This window comes from Oncorhynchus nerka, linkage group LG13 (genome assembly GCF_034236695.1).
Source record: "Oncorhynchus nerka isolate Pitt River linkage group LG13, Oner_Uvic_2.0, whole genome shotgun sequence".
Taxonomy (NCBI): Eukaryota; Metazoa; Chordata; class Actinopteri; order Salmoniformes; family Salmonidae; genus Oncorhynchus; species Oncorhynchus nerka.
Genome location: NC_088408.1, coordinates 53,637,023 through 53,654,613, shown reverse-complemented (window position 1 = coordinate 53,654,613; position 17,591 = coordinate 53,637,023). Strand labels below are relative to the sequence as shown.

General features: G+C 42.2%; 1 protein-coding gene across 3 annotated transcripts in view; it reads left to right on the top strand.

Annotated features, from left to right (window-relative positions):
* Positions 1-17,591, top strand: part of LOC115139694 (SH2B adapter protein 3-like) — a 57,276-nt gene that overhangs the window by 15,698 nt on the left and 23,987 nt on the right. The gene's annotated exons all lie outside the window — the stretch shown is intronic.

Genomic DNA, 17,591 nt, shown 5'->3' with positions numbered 1-17,591 from the left:
TTGCCAGTTCTTGCTGTGAGATGTTACCCCACTCTTCCACCAAGGCACCTGCAAGTTCCTGGAAATTTCTGGGGGGAATGGCTCTAGCCCTCACCCTCCGATCCAACAGGTCCCAGACGTGCTCAATGGGATTGAGATCCGGGCTCTTCGCTGGCCGTGGTAGAGCACTGACATTTGCGCACAGAACGAGTAGTATGGCTGGTGGCATTGTCAGGATGAGCCTGCAGGAAGGGTACCATATGTGGGAGGAGGATGTCTTCCCTGTAACGCACAGCGTTGAGATAGCCTGCAATGACAGCAAGCTCAGTCCGATGATGCTGTGACACACCGCCCCAGACCATGACGGACCCTCCACCTCCAAATCGATCCTGCTTCAGAGTACAGACCTCGGTGTAACGCTCATTCCTTCGACAATAAACGCTAATCAAACCATCACCCCTGGTGAGACAAAACCGTGACTCGTCAGTGAAGAACACTTTTTGCCAGTCCTGTCTGGTCCAGCGACGGTGGGTTTGCGACGGTGGGTTTGCGCTCGTAGGCGACGTTGTTGCCAGTGCTGTCTGGTGAGGACCTGCCTTACAACAGGCCTACAAGCCCTCAGTCCAGCCTCTCTCAGCCTATTGTGGACAGGCTGAACACTGATGGAGAGAGTGTGCGTTCCTGGTGTAACTCGGGCAGTTGTTGTTGCCATCCTGTCCCGCATGTGTGATGTTCGGATGTACTGATCCTGTGCAGGTGTTGTTACATGTGGTCTGCCACTGCGAGGACGATCAGCTGTCCGTCCTGTCTCCCTGTAGCGCTGTCTTAGGTGTCTCACAGTACAGACATTGCAATTTATTGCCCTGGCCATGTCTGCAGTCCTCATGCTTCCTTGCAGCATGCCTAAAGCACGTTCACGCAGATGAGCAGGAACCCTGGGCATCTTTCTTTTGGTGTTTGTCAGAGTCAGTAGAAAGGCCTCGGTAGTGTCCTAAGTTTTCATAACTGTGACCTTTGTGTCTTAACGACCGTTCCACAGGTGCATGTTCATTAATACAATGAAGATCTGAGAAGTTATTTGGATATTTACGAATTCTCTTTGAGAGGGACGTTTCTTTTTTTTGCTGAGTTTATATTATTTAGTATATGTAAAGACAATATTAAATCACGAATAGTCTAATGGGTGACAATATTAGCCTATCAGTTGTGAAATACATATTATCACTTGTGAATGATGCCCAGCATAAGAAACAAAGCCTTTTTCTACGACCTTTTTCTAATCATAGTCGCACACTCTATGTAGCTTTTGATACAAATATTATTTAAACAAAAGGGGTCCAAATAACTGATTTGAAATGTAAAGCGGATTAATGAGTTTACAAGGGGTGTAGAGCCTAAGTGGCATACATACGCAGTGCGTGAGTTTCAAGTTTGTGGAAGATAATTTTCACCATATAAATGCATCTTTAAACTAAAAGCATTACATGCATAATTGCATTTGCGGTCACTTTTGACAATGGTGTTTTGTGCTAATGGACCTTTGGTGCTTATAGCCTGCTACCATGTGTGCATTGCTGCGATTATAATGTGAATAAATAGCCTAATAGTTTATAAACATTTTAAACTAAACGTTCTGATCTGTTGCGTCAGCCACATTGCTTAAAAAAGTTTTTTTGATGCTAGTGGTTGTATTAATTTGGGATCTATGGATCTATCGCATCCCACAACTGTCCCAGACTATGTTTGGAATATTTAGAATAGAATAGGTTTACCTTTTTGTACTATGGGGGATAGTAGATTGACATACAGTGCTTCGAAAGTATTCAGATCTCTGGACTTTTTCCACATTTTATGTTACAGCCTTATTCTTAAATTGATTTAAATGTTTTTCCTCATCAATCTACACAAATACCCCATAATTATGAAGCAAAAACAGGTTTTATACATTTTTGATAATTTAATTTAAAAAATAAACGGATACCTTATTTACATAAGAATTTAGACCCTTTGCTATGAGACTCGAAATTGAGCTCAGGTGCATGCTGTTTCCATTGATCATCCTTGAGATGTTTGTAGTCCACCTGTGGTAAATTCAATTAATTGGACATGATTTGGAAAGGCACACACCTGTCTATATACAGCTGAAGTTGGAAGTTTACATACACTTAGGTTGGACTCATTAAAAGTCGTTTTTCAACCACTCCACAAATTTCTTGTTAATAAACTATTGTTTTGGCAAGTCGGTTAGGACATCTACTTTGCATGACACAAGTAATTTTTCCAAAAATGGTTTACGGACAGATTATTTCACTTTTAATTCACTGTATCACTATTCCATTGGGTCAGAAGTTTACATACACTAAGTTGACTTTGTCTTTAAACAGCTTGGAAAATTCCAGAACATGATGTCATGGCCTTAGAAGCTTCTGATAGGCTAATTGACATCATTTGAGTCAATTGGAGGTATACCTGCGGATGTATTTCAAGGCCTACCTTCAAACTCGGCGCCTCTTCAATTGACATCATGGGAAAATCAAAAGAAATATTACTGCCATGTATGAGAAACGCATTTCAGTATATAGTTTCCAAGAGAATCTTCGCTACAACACATAATTTTCAAGATGTCAACAATTGCTTCAGTGAAAGTCTGAAGAATACATCTCAGAACAATTACACAATGTGGTGATTTCACTATCTTCTGAAGCGAATATACGTTACATCTATAACCATCACATCCAGATTTTATGGATGTTACGGATATCAATACGCCAAAAAGTCGCTCTGGATAAGAGCGTCTGCTAAATGACTTAAATGTAATGTAAATGTAAAAAAGGATACTGATAATGAAAAGAGAAACCAATTATAGACCATATAAAACCTTGATAGAAGTTTAGCTTTACAGAGAAAGTTTCAAGATGTAATGTAAGGTGCATTTTTGACAAAACCTTTTCCTAAAAATACTTTATGAATGTTACATTGCTTGTCCCAGTTGTTTCAATAACATCTCATCTTCATAACTAACACTGGGGGACAGTGTGGAAAAACAAGTTCTGTGAGCCCTTTCTAAAAGCCATGAAATGTGATTGACTGAAAATACTTTTTTGAGACTTGACATCCTACTCTGTAATGGTATAAATTCATACAATTTCCCAACTGAACATTTCAAATAAAGTCTGAACTCTAACAAAAATACCTTTTTTTTAAAAGATACATTTGACCATGGTTTCATTCGAAAATGACTAACTTTATTTGTGGATGCTCAGGTTGACTTTCCCACAGAATTGCCACAATGGAAAATACTTTTTATACTACCAAACCTCATCGGCCATCTGTTTTTTGTTAGGGCCTATACTTCAAACTCACAAAGCAACATGCAGCGTTAATTTCAGTCACACTGCATACCACAACTAAGCATCTGAAAATGTAGCCTAAGCCAGTGAAAACAGTTACTCAATTAGATGCCCTCAAGAGTTACAGGAAACGTAATGAGTGATGAAAAAGACATGCTTTAGTACTCAGAATAACCCTCTCTGCCTTGTTCTTTTTAATCAAAGTTAAAGCTACGCAAATTTGTACTGTCTTCTCTTAGGCTATCAGTATGCACACCAGTGAGTTTCTTGTTTAGGCCTAGTCACTACATCGTTATGGAACTAGGAATGTGAAGTGACTCAAACTTTGCATGAAATTGTGGGAATTGTTCCACAATTTGCTATTGGGGAAATGTTTTTCTGCTTTTTAATATAGTATTTATATAATGTTACAATGATCCATTATTGGGATGTAATGTAATATGTCCTTACGATATTATAAATAGTTATTGCATAGTTTGGAGCTCTGCTTTGGGTCCTGTTGTAGGAGGAAATTGGCTCCAATTAAGCGCTGTCCACAGGGTATGCCTGTGAGTGATGGCCTTCCTTTTTCAAGATCCCTTTTACCCTGTAGAAATCTTCCACTTTATCACCATCAAAGCACCCCATTGCCTTGACCATGCTTGACAGATGGCGTCAAGCACTCCTCCGGCATCTTAATTTTTTCTGCGAACACCTCAAACTTAGCTTTGTCTGTCCATAACACTTCTTTCCACTCTTCCTTTGTCCAGTGTCAGTGTTATTTTGCCCATCTTAATCTTTTCTTTTTATTGGCCAGTCTGAGATATGGCTTTTTCTTTGCAACTCTGCCTAGAAGGCCAGCATCCCTGAGTCACCTCTTCACTTTTGACATTTAGACGGATGTTTTGCTGGTACTATTTAATGAAGCTGCCAGTTGAGGACTTGTGAGGCGTCTGTTTCTCAAACCAGACATTCCAATGTACTTGTCATCTTGCTCAGTTGTGCACCGGGGCCTCCCACTCCTCTTTCTATTCTAATTAGAGCCAGCTTTTGCTGTTTTGTGAAGGGAGTAGTACACAGTGTTGTACAAGATCTTCAGTTTCTTGGCAGTTTCTCACATGGAATAGCCTTCATTTCTCAGAACAAAAATAGACTGACGAGTTTCAGAAGAAAGTACTTTGTTTCTGGCCATTTTGAGCCTGTAATCGAACCCACAAATGCTGATGCTCCAGATACTCAACGAGTCTAAAGAAGGCCAGTTTTATTGCTTCTTTAATCAGTACAACAGTTTTCAGCTGTAATAACAGAATTGCAAAAGGGTGTTCTAATGAACAATTGGCCTTTTTAAAATGATAAACTTAGATTAGCTAACACAACGTGCCATTGGAACACAGGAGTGATGGTTTCTGATAATGGGCCTCTATACGCCTATGTAGATATTCCATTAAATATCAGCCGTTTCCAGCTACAATAGAATACAATATTAACAATGTCTACACTGTATTTTTTTATCAATTTGATGTTATTTTGGGGCGGCGGGTAGCCTAGTAGTTAGAGCGTTGTGCCAGTAACCGAAAGGTTGGTGGATGGAATCTCTGAGCTGACAAGGTAAAAATCTGTCGTTCTGCCCCTGAACAAGGCCATTAACCCACGGTTCCTAGGCCGTCATTGTAAATAAGAATTTGTTCTGCCTAGTTGAGCTTTTTTTTCCCATTCAAATTTCCTTTTTCTTTCAAAAACAAGGACATTTCTAAGTGACCCCAAACTTTTGAACGGTAGTGTACATATTACCTCAATTACCTCGACTAACTGGTGCCCCGCACACTGACTTTATTATTACGTTTTTTGGGGGGGGTATTTTTCTTAACACCCCTTCACCAACAATGCAGTTAAGTAAGGTATACATACAGCTGTTGTATTCGGTGCATGTGCCAAATCAGATTTGATTTAATGAAGTAGCTAATAAAATGTAATTTTCAAGCACTTGCCAAAATGCAATTTGTGGGAAAACACCGTTCTAAACAGCACCCCTCATGCGAGCGGTTCCATATGTGACAGAGAAATTGCAAACATTTCAGTTAGAAACTTAGAGGGGGAATCTAATTGCAACAACCAGGATGAGTTGCTAATATGATTAGGATTGTGCCTTTTGGCTTTTGGACAACAAAAGAAAGTTGATATGAAAACCAATAGGACAGGGGAGAAATGCTGGTTAACTTCTCTAGGGTAGGGGGCAACATTGGGAATTTTGGATGAAAAGCATGCATAAATTTGGATAGAAAGCACTCTGAAGTTTCTAAAAATGTTTGAATGATGTCTGTGAGTATACCAGAACTCATATGGCAGGCAAAAACCTGAGAAGAAATCCAACCAGGAAGTGGGAAATCTAAGGTTTGTAGTTTTTCAACTCTTCACCTATCGGATACACAGTGTCTATGGGGTCATATTGCACTTCCCAAGGCTTCCACTAGATGTCAACAGTCTTTAGAACCTTGTTTGATGCTTCTACTGTGAAGTGGGGGCGAATGAGAAGGGAATTGAGTCAGAGGTCTGCCAGAGAGCCACGCACGTTCACATGATAGTTAGCTTGAGTTCCATTGCATTTCTGAAGACAGGAATTCTGCGGTTGGAACATTATTGAAGATCTATGTTAACTTCTTGCGTCGAGCCATCCCGGATCCGGTATCGTGACTACAGCCTCAAGCTCATTACAGCCTCAAGCTCATTATGTTAGATAGCAAATGTTCCGTTTTTACAAAAAATATTATTTGTGTCGACTAATCGCTCCGTTTTGTTCATCGCGTTTAGGTAAGGAAATAAATAAATAAGTCATTAAAACGCGAACTTTTTTCCAAATTAACTCCATAATATCGACAGAAACATGGCAAACGATGTTTAGAATCAATCCTCTAGGTGTTTTTCACATATCTATCGACGATAAAATCCATCGTGGCAGTTTACTTTCAATTCTGAAGAAATGGAACGCGCATGGACTTACTGATTACGCACACAGGACACCGGGCGGGACACCAGGTAAATGTAGTCTCTTATGGTCAATCTTCCAATGATATGCCTACAAACACGTCACAATGCTGCAGACACCTCGGGGAATATACAGAAAGCGCAGGCTCATTCCTGGCGCATTCACAGCCATATAAGGAGACATTGGAATACAGCGCCTTTAGAATCCGGGGCATTTCCTGTATGAAACATCATCTTGGTTTCGCCTGTTGCATTAGTTCTGGGGCACGCACAGATATAATATCTTTGCAGTTTTGGAGAGAGTTGTCTTTCCAAGGCTGTCAATTCCATGCATAGTTGAGCATCTTTTCGTGACAAAATATTGCGCTTAAAACGGGCACGTCTTTTTATCCAATAATGACACAGCGCCCCTATAGGTTCAAGAGGTTAAAAACATCCTAAAGATTGATTCTATACATCGTTTGACATGTTTCTACGAACTGTAACAGAACTTTTTGACTTTTTGTCTGCACCTAGTGATCGCGCGTCATGAATTTGGATTACTGGGCTAAACGCGCAAACTAAAAGGAGGTATTTGGACATAAATGATGGACATTATCGAACAAAACAAACATTTATTGTGGAACTGGGATTCCTGGGAGTACATTCTGATGAAGATCATCAAAGGTAATTGAATATTTATAATGCTATTTCTGACTAATGTTGACTCCACAACATGGCGGATATCTGTTTGGGTTGTTTTGGTCTCTGAGCGCTGTACTCAGATTATTGCATGGTGTGCTTTTTCCATAAAGCTTTTTTGAAATCTGACACAGTGGTTGCATTAAGGAGAAGTGGATCTAAAATTCCATGCATAACAGTTATAATAATTATAATTATTTCTGTAAATTGATGTGGCTCTCTGCAAAATCACCGGATGTTTTGGAACTACTGAACGTAACGCACCAATGTAAACTCAGATTTTTGGATATAAATATGAACTTTACGGAACAAAACATACATGTATTGTGTAACATGAAGTCCTATGATTGTCATCTGATGAAGATCATCAAAGGTTAGTGATTCATTTTTATCTCTATTTCTGCTTTTTGTGACTCCTCTCTTTGGCTGGAAAAATGGCTGTTTTTCTGTGACTTGGCTCTGACCTAACAATCGTTTGGTGTGCTTTCATCGTAAAGCCTTTTTGAAATCGGACTCTGTGGCTGGATTCACAAGAAGTGTATCTTTAAAATGGTGTAAAATACTTTTATGTTTGAGGAATTTTAATTATGGGATATCTGTTGTTTTGAATTTGGCACCCTGCGGATTCACTGGCTGTTGACGAGCGTTTCACGTACCCTAGAGAGGTTAACGGCAGGAGGAAGTCTATAAAATAATTGCCGCAACATTTCTACGGTTGGATTTTGGCACGGCTAATTATTTGAGGTAAAGTAAAACGTTCAGGTTTCAAACAAGTATACTGCCTCAAGCTCACATTGTATTGGTGGGTGACGCGCTGATTGCCTGTTTACTGTTGACTATAGCCTATGCACTCGAATGCGAGGCGCACTTTTATTTACGTGTTGAGATGGCGAAATAAAAATTATGTATTTTTAATCGTATCCATCAAAACAGTTTGAACACGCAATTGCGTTTAGAATTGTTATTTGTTGCGCAATGACTGGGTTTATAAAAGCAGGTTTCACTCCAGTACCAGCTTTTTGAGGAGCAGCTCTTGCGCTGTCTGATAGGTGATAGGCCATTCCGCTCCTCAAACTAGACTCTGTGTGCTGTGCACCATGTGATTAAGATACGGCGCCGAACGAAAATACACGTGCCAATTTAATTCCACTAAATTATGCAAATGAACCTATAGACCGATAAGCATGACCGGTCCAATGTATTTTCAGCGGCTAACTGATTCATTGTTAACCATTAACATCCCTAAACCAAACACCATATTTTCTGGAATGTATAAATCAGAACACCTGCTACTAGCCTACCGCACACAGACAAATGAAAACCAACTAAACTGGCTCTAGTACAGAGTTCATAATCATCCAAAGAGCTGACCAGACACTGCAGTTTCAGTTTTCATCACTCGGGTCTCAATATCAAACCAACTGTCTTTCTCTTACCAGGGTCCTGTTTCTCGAAAACACTAAGCAATTTGGCAATCTTGAAATGGTAGAATTATGTAGGCAAAAATAATCTATACATTTAGTTTGCTTGTTCCAGGCAGGCATAAAGGCATTGCCAGTGTATTATCTGCTAAGTAATATGCCTACTAGACCTGAATTAATTAAAATGCCACCATTTTCATTGTATGTGCTATAATTACATATTTTTTGTTCAAGCTTAGTAAGGAATCATAGGCTAGCCATTGTATGGAAGTTGACACTACGCATATTATTGTATGTCCACATGTGAGAAAGAAACAGTTCACACACCGACAGTGACTGTGTGCAAAGGCCAATGTGTGGTTAATTAATGTTGCTTTTAAATGTGCTTATTGAGATGTATGGCTTTCCACCATTTAAAATGTGTCAGTGGCCTCCTTAAGTGTAGACTGGCAAGTGTCCTCCGGTGGAAATAGATCTGAATGCAACGTGCCATGTTTCTATCAGAATTGTAGCGCAGTAAAATGATCCTGATAATTTTGCACATAACACCCAAGCTGCCATTTTGATAACGTATGTTTTGTGATTTTAAACTAGGAAAACCTGCTGTCACTGAAATAGTATTTAAATGTCTTTAAGCAGCAGCGGTCAAGTAAACAATGTGTATTTGATTGACCTCTGCTCCTTTAAAAAATACATTACATTTTAACACTTACTGTGAGTGGAGGTTTTCGTTTTGTTTAGTTAGTCTCACTTTCAGGCTAAACCGTTTCCCAAAATGGTCAAATCAGTCCATTCTCCATGCGCTGTCCTCAGGACCAAAACGCATCTCTCTTACCAATAATCTTACTATAGGTCTATACAGTACATTCGGAAAGTATTCAGATCCCTTGACTTTTTCAACATTTTGTGTATGCACGTGCATACGTTTAAGTTTGTGCATATGTGCGTGCACATGCGAGCACAGAAGCAAACAATCAGAGATAAGGAGGACTGGTAAAAGTGGGAGACTGTGAGTGTACACTCCAGACATTTGCTCTCCCTTGTCTTTGTCCACTGCTGGGCACAGAATGAAACATGTACAGCTCTGCAGTTTTGGCCTCTGACCGGGGCTCCTAAAATAACAGGGACTGGCCCCGGCAAAACAGGCCCAGAGGTGCAGCACCGATAAAGCTGCCTTCGTGGCTCAGGGGCTTTTAGTGGTGGTGTGTCTGGCTCTGTCTGTCAGTTGGTCTGTGTACACTGGCCCTGGCTCTGTAAAAAGCTATTCAGGCAGATCAGTCAATCACACGGGTCCACTCATCTTGTGTACAGGCTAAAGACTGTAAACCACACACAGTACCATGTCTCACACACACAGGGGGGTAGGGGCACACAGCCAAAGAGAGGGGAGGCATAGACAGAGGGATAGGGGAAAGAAAGGGGAAAGGTGATTTAAGAGAGAAAATGACCAGAGACTGAGGGAGCAGAGGAAAGGGGTTGCAGAGACAGAGGTAGGCTAGATGAGAGAAAGCTCCACTTAGGGGCTTTCCACAGGCAACTCTGCAAGATTACGTGCACTAGCACTGTGGTTACAGGTCCATCACAGAGCGATGAGCATTGTTGCCCACAACACACACACACATCAGCGAACTAGTGTTGCACGGTATACCAAAACGTCTGTATTTTTTCGATACTAGAACATAAATGGTCTGGTACTAGAATTTGTGTTAATTTCTTTACTTCTGTCAAATGTGTCTCATGGATCCAGATATCAGTGCAGCTGAACCCTTGTTCCTTGTTATAACGCGCACTATGCCTGCTCCACTTACACATGCTAGCCTGTTGCGCCATTGTTTAGACGGCTCGTTGCGGAAGCTTCCGTAGGCTGGTGTCCTTGAGCAACAAAATCAAAACTTCTCGCTTTCACCAAAATATAGTTTCCAGTCAACAGAGGCATATCCCATATCTCTAGGAACGATTTGACATGTTGAATGTGTCCTTCACTATCAAACGAGCATTTTAAAACATGTTTTTATCCAGGGTCTCCCATTTTATGCCTGTGGGTTGCCTTTGTAGTCCATTCTAGACCACCCAGTCATGCGAGAGTAAGGTACAAGGTAATCTCCCACTTCTACAGACAGAAAATGGGTTTTAAATGCTTATTTAACAGTGAAGGACACATTCAACACGTAGAATAGTAAGTATTTTTCCTAAAAGATACTGATTATGCCTCCGTAGTACTGGAAACTTTATTTTGGTGAAACTGAATCGTTTAGATTTCATTGATCAAGGACGCCAGGCTACAGAAGCTTCCGCAACGAGCTATCTGTAAACAATGGCTCGTGAAGCAAGCTAGCCTGCACTGGGAGTCGGGCTGCATCATGTTAGCTCCCATCATGTTCTACGTGTTGAGTCACGATAATCTACTCTTGTGCACTCTGAACATGTTAGTAGTACCCACCTCTAACGATCATCAGTTCTCTAATGGCCTGGTACTCAGGGCTTTATTATCCCTCTAACCACTCTGTCATAAATCCAAATGCAGTTGAAAATCACATCAAAACGGTTAACTCGCATCACTGTGATTGATCAATTTGAAGAAAGATGTTCAACATGGTCATTTTGGATGTTGTTTCAAAACCTAACACATATGCATATTAGAGCTTATGCATATGCTAAAGTGCATTCGGAAAGTATTCAGACCCCTTTACTTTTTCCAGATTTTGTTACGTTACAGCCTAATTTTATTTTTATTTTATTGATTAAATTGTTTTTTCCCCTCATCAATCTACACCCAGTATCCCATAATAACAAAGCAAAAACAGTTTTTATTTTAGCAAATGTATTAAAAGTAAAAAACTGATCATATTTACATATGTATTCAGACTCTTTACTCAGTACTTTGTTTGAATGCACTGTATATGCATAGGCCTATATAAGCCCAAAAAACGTAATTAAAACGTAATTAAAATGATTGTCCCGTTATACAAAGCACAGCCTACCGCATATTACACATGGCAGAAACATTTTTTTTTAATTTATATTTTTTGGTACAGTTAGCCTATAATTATAGTGAATTTGTATTTGCTTTTTGAATAGAATAGTAACATGGTTAATATGCTGACATATTAGCTTTAGCTACAGAATATCTTGCCACCATGCATTTCCATCTTCTCCCCTCTCTCCTTTCCTTTTTCCAGTGCGCAGAGAGAGGGGCTTTCAACAGTTGAAATATGTTTAGTTGTGAAAACATGTTACTTTTGATGTTCCCGAACAGATTTCACTTGCCCAAACACTTATGGCTACAGGAACAGGATTGGAGAGCCCTGAGCGGGTTGTTAGAACCTCTTCCATAGCCTTCCCCATAGCCTTCCCCAGTTGCGCCAGCTGGTCGGGAGAGGTTGGGAAGAATGTCACGTAGCGAAATAACCGGAGTAGCCTACCCAACATGAGTGAAAAATTAACATGCGCTAAAGTGGTCTCCATTTGATATTTGAGTGCATATTAAATCAAAACACACTGATCTTCTACCAAATCAAACCCACCCCAACCCCTCCCATGCTCTAACAGAGCACCAACCCAAAATCAGACTTAAATGAGGCATTGTATAAAATGAGCAATATTATCAAATAGTAAAAATAATATTATTCAAAAAGTTAAAAAATTATACATTCTAATTTGGGTTGGTTTATGGAGTTGTGAAATTAGCTGGGTCCATGTCTTCTACAAAGGATAGGATGGAGTAGTGTATTTTCTCTAGCTTGAGATGTTGCATAGCTTACTTTTCCAATGGTTAAAAGTAGGAAGAAACCATCCTTCCACTTAAATAGTATAGATGTCTAGCTAGAAGAGTAGTAAATGCCAGCATGTTGCCCATAGAACTGTTTAACCTCTCTTGGGTAGGGGTCAGTATTTTCACGTCAGGATGAAAAGCGTGCACAAAGTAAACTGCCTGTTACTCAGGCCCAGAAGCTAGGATATGCATGTATGGTAGAAACTACTCTAAAGTTTCTAAAACTGTTAGAATTATGTCTGTGAATATAACAGAACTGATATGGCAGGCGAAACCCTGAGGACAAACCATCCCACAAAAAGAAAATCAGCCTTCCACTGTTTCCAATGGCTTTCATGTTTATTATGAGAAACTCCTCCCAGATTGCAGTTCCTAGGGCTTCCACTAGATGTCAACAGTTTCAGGCTGGTTTTTGGAAAAATGAGAGAGAAAAACTACAACTTCTAAGTGGCTCCCATTTTGGCTGTAGTGTTTCCATGCGCGTGAGTGAAAGCGCATTCTTTGTTATTTATCTCCGGTAATGAACATAATATTCTCCGTCTTAAATTGTATCGTTTATTTATGTGTTAGGGTACCTGAGTTTTGATTTTATAAACGTTGTTTGGCTAAGTTTATTGGTAACGTTTGGGATTCATTTTGTATGCATTTTGAAGAAGGGAAACCGGTGGATTATTGAATGAATTACGCAGCTAAACTGAGTTTTTCTGGATATAAAGAACGACTTTATCGAACAAAAGGACCATTTGTGATGTAACTGGGACCTTTTGGAGTGCCAACAGACTAAGATTTTCAAAGGTAAGGCATTTATTATTTAGCTATTTCTGACTTTCGTGTCGCTCCTGCCTGGTTGAAAAATGTTTTAAAGGTTTTTGTATGCGGGCGCTGTCCTCAGATAATCGCATGGTGTGCTTTCACCATAAAGCCTTTTTGAAATCTGACACAGCGGCTGGATTAACAGGAAGTTAAGCCTTATTTTGATATTTAATACTTGTATTTTCATTAATGTTAAGTATTTTTATTTCCGTAATTTGAAATTCGTGCTCTGCAATTTCACCGGATGTTGGCCAGGTGGGACGCTATCGTCCCACCTGCCCATAATAAGTTAAAGGGGCCTCCCGTGGTGCCACACTGAATAATACAATAAAGGCAGAACGTTCTATAGGTCTCTCCAGTATCTTAGAAAATGTCTCAAATCGATATCCAGAAATCTGTCCATTTTGGGTTCAAAACATGCAATAAAGAAGAAGGAGCCTGCTGTCATGTACTCCCGCTCCACCCCTCCGGCATTCGACGTAGCCGGTTTACTAACCACCGGTCCTAACAACCATAATCACGCGTACATGGCATCAAACATTACACGCACCAGTGGTTCATCATGAGGCACACCTGGACATTACCTCACTCATTACCTCTCCTTTATATGGAATGCCATTAGGTTCATTTCCCAGGCCGTATTGCTTCTGTGTTTCATGTCAAGATGCTACTCCAATGTTGTATCGTTCCATATTCGTTGTTTAATTAAACTTACCACCTGCACCTGCTTCTCGACTCCCAGCGTCTGTTACAGAATGCTGCCTCTACAAATGGAAGCAGCAGGAAATCAGAACATCTCCCAGATGGTTGACGTACAGGGATACTTACTTCGTCAACGTCACGACGGCGCAACTGGGGAAGGCTATGGAAGAGGTTCTTAGCAGTGTTCAACGTCTCAAACATACCTGAAAGGCTTTGACTTCAACTAGCAGAGGATACTCCACTACCAGTCAATCCAGCACACCAGCCCATTCAACAACCCGCTCAGGTCAGCGACACCCATATGTCCCTTCCAGGGGTGAGCGTCACTACGGCAGCAGACCAGACGGCTGCCGAGTACGCGCTCACCTTCCGGACAGTGCAGGATACAGGGATGGAACGAGCCGGCACTTCGTACGCTAGTCAGAGGACTGCGCGAGGAGGTCCAGACAGAACTGGCCTGTCGAAACGACAACCTCTCCTTTGACGCACTCCTCGCAATGGCCATCCTTCTGGATAACCTACTTCGCGAGCGTCGGTACTCAAACCGCTTCTCTCCCTCCCTCTGTGAACACTTTGGATCAGGGCCTAAACCCATAGAGGTAGGGGTCACACGCTTCCCCGCGCGCGGTGGCGCAACACAAATGGATACAGCTGGGGCTCTGTCTCTATTGTGGTCAAGGAGGGCTCCAGCAGTGTCCGGTACGTCCCAACTCGGGATCCACGAGAGCAAACGGACGGTCATGTCATCTTCCACCTCCTAGGGCAGGTGTGAGTATCCCCTCTTCATCACTTTCTGTTAAACCCTTTGTGGTGTCGATCACACTAGTCGACTGTCCATGTTTCTACAGCGTTAGGGGGTTCCAGTGCCGCTGGGACCTTTTTTGACCAAACCCATCCTCTCTTACCATCACCTCATACCCACTCATCTCCTTCAAGCCCTTGATAATCGGCCACTAGGTTCCGGGACCATCACACACATCACCAAACCACTCGCCCTCACCATGGAGTCCATCCATCAGGAGAACATTCCCTTCATCACCAGTGCACTAGCTCACAAGATCATCCTCGGCCTCCCTTGGCTTCAACGCCATAACCCCAACATCTCATGGTCGAGGATGAAAATCAGACTGGGCACCAGAATGCCGGAGGACCTGCTTGCTCATCCCCTGTGGTTCCATGTCAGTTTGAGTCCTGTGGTTGCCCTTCAGTCCAACATCCCAGAGGTATACCAGGACCTGCGGGAGGTATTTTCCAAAACCCACGCCACCTGTCTCCTTCCTCATCGCCCCTGGGACTGTGCCATCGGCCTGCTTGCAGGCTCTGCGCAGATGCATCTACCCTCTGTCGGTGGCTAAAACCAAGGCCATGGAGTACATCCATGATGCACTCCAACAATGATTCATCTGCACGTCCACTGCGTCTGCAGGCTTCTTCTTCGTGACTGAGAAGGATGGAGTGTTACACCTAATGTATTGACTACAGAGGACTCAATGATATCACCACCAAGTACCGCTACCCTCTCCCGTTGGTGATGGCAGCCATCAAACAGCTCATCGGGGCCTGTCATCCGCATCTGGGAGGGGGATGAATGGAAGAAAGCTTTTAGCATGATGTCTGGTCACTATCAGTACTTGGTGATGCCATTTGACTTTGCCTGGAACACTGGCAGAGCATTGGCTTTCGTCAACAAGGTGTTCCCGGTACATTCTTGGACTCCAGGTGGTTGTGCATATTGACGACATCCTGGTCTACTTGGCTACCTTGGAGGATCACATCGCTCACGTCCGAATAGTCCTGGAACGCCTCCTGGCTAACTACCGTTTGTCAAGACGGAGAAGTGCCAGTTTCATCTGGAGGCTGTCTCCTACCTAGGCTACCAAATCAGCCCGCAGGGGGTGAAGATGGACGTCAAGAAGGTAGATTCAGTCAGGTCATGACCAGTCCCAACCACCATAAAGGGGTTACAACGGTTTTTGGGGTTTGCCAACTTCTACTGTCGTTTCATCAGGAACTTTATCTCCATTGCCGCTCCTCTCACCTCTCTCCTTGAGTGGTCCCGGTAGGTTGGTGTGGAATCCATCAGCTGACGAGGCCTTCCGCCTACTGAAGGGACATTTCACCTCTGCCTCGTTGCTGAAACGTACAGATCCCACGATACCCTTTGTGGTGGAGGTGGATGCTTCTATGGTGGGAGTGGGGTCAGTTTTGTTTGAATGACAAGGTTATCACAAGAATTGTATCCGTGTGCGGATTACTCTAAGAATCTGTCCCCTGCCGAGAGGAATTACGACGTTGGTGATCGAGTGCTCTTGGTGGTGAAGTTGACATTAGAGAAGTGGAGACACTGGCTTGAGGACGTCATCCTCACTGACCATCAGAACCTGGAGTACATACGGACAACGAGGAGGCTGAGTCCGCGCCAAGCAAGGTGGGCCCTTTTCGTTACGAGATTTGACTTCACGCTCACAGCTGTCGTCGCTGGACATCCAGGTATTTCTATTTCACCTTCTTTTCATGTCTCCCTTCTCAGGCCGTTGGTTCCTGGTCCCTTGGCTGATGCTGTCCCCCACGACACCCCTCCGACACCTCTGGACGTCGAGGGAGGTCCCTCCTATGTCGTCAGATCCCAACTGGACTCCTGACGTTGTGGGGGTTGGCTCCAGTACCTGGTGGAATGGGAGGGGTACGGACCAAAGGAATGTTGTTGGGTTCCGTTGGAGGACATTCTGGATCCCAACATCATCCGTGATTTCCATCTTTGCCACCCAGCCCGCTCCTCGTCCCCGGGGCCATCCCTGGTCAGCATCGTCCTGCGGCTGGGGGGGGGGGGGGGGGCGGCATTTGATGTTGCTGGTTTACTAATCACCGGTCCTACCCTGCGATAATCCCTGCAATAATCTGAGTCATCAAAAGTCAGAAATAGCGTTATAAATATTCACTTACCTTTGATATTGATCGGAATGCACTCCCAGGAATCCCAGTTCCACAATAAATGTTTGTTTTGTTCGATACAGTCCATATTTATGTCCAAATACCTCCTTTTTGTTTGCGCGTTTAGTTCACTAATCCAAATGCACAAGGCACGAGCACAAAGTCCAGACGAAAAGTCAAAAAGTTCCATTACAGTTCGTAGAAACATGTAAAACGATGTATATAATCAATCTTTTGGATGTTTTTATCATAAATCTTCAATAATGTTTCAACCGGACAATTCCTTTATCATTAGAAAGGAAAGGGAACGGAGCTCTCGCTCACGGCCGTGCGCGATCAACAACTAAAGGCTTTCAGCTCACCTACTGTGAGTGGTCCTATTCTCTCCCCTTTCACAATAGAAGCCTGAAACAGCGTTCTAAAGACTGACATCTAGTGGAAGCCTTAGGAAGTGCAATCTGACAATTTACACTGTATAGGCAATCATTTGAAAAACTACAATCCTCAGATTTCCCACTTCCTGGTTGGATTTTTCTCATGTTTTCCCCTGTCATATGAGTTCTGTTATACTCACAGACATCATTCAAACAGTTTTAGAAACTTCAGAGTGTTTTCTATCCAAATCTACTAATACTATGCATGTCTTAGCTCCTGGGCCTGAGTAGCAGTTTACTCTGGGCACGCTTTTCATCTGAATGTGAAAATACTGCTCCCTAGCTGAAAGAGGGCTCGGGAGAGTTAAGGGAATCCAGATTGTGCGACTTTAATAATGTGTAGATATAATGGTTCACTTTAAAAATAGAATCTAGAAGGGAGATAGGTGGGCGTGAAGGGAAGTGACTAGAGTATGAAGATGCCTACAATTGCGTAGTTTTGTATCTAAAGAAATGGGATCTAGGAATATCAAACGTTTGTAGTAATTTATCAAAAGATGCAAAAATCATATCAATGTACAAGTTGTTGTGAGGAGATCCCTTTCCC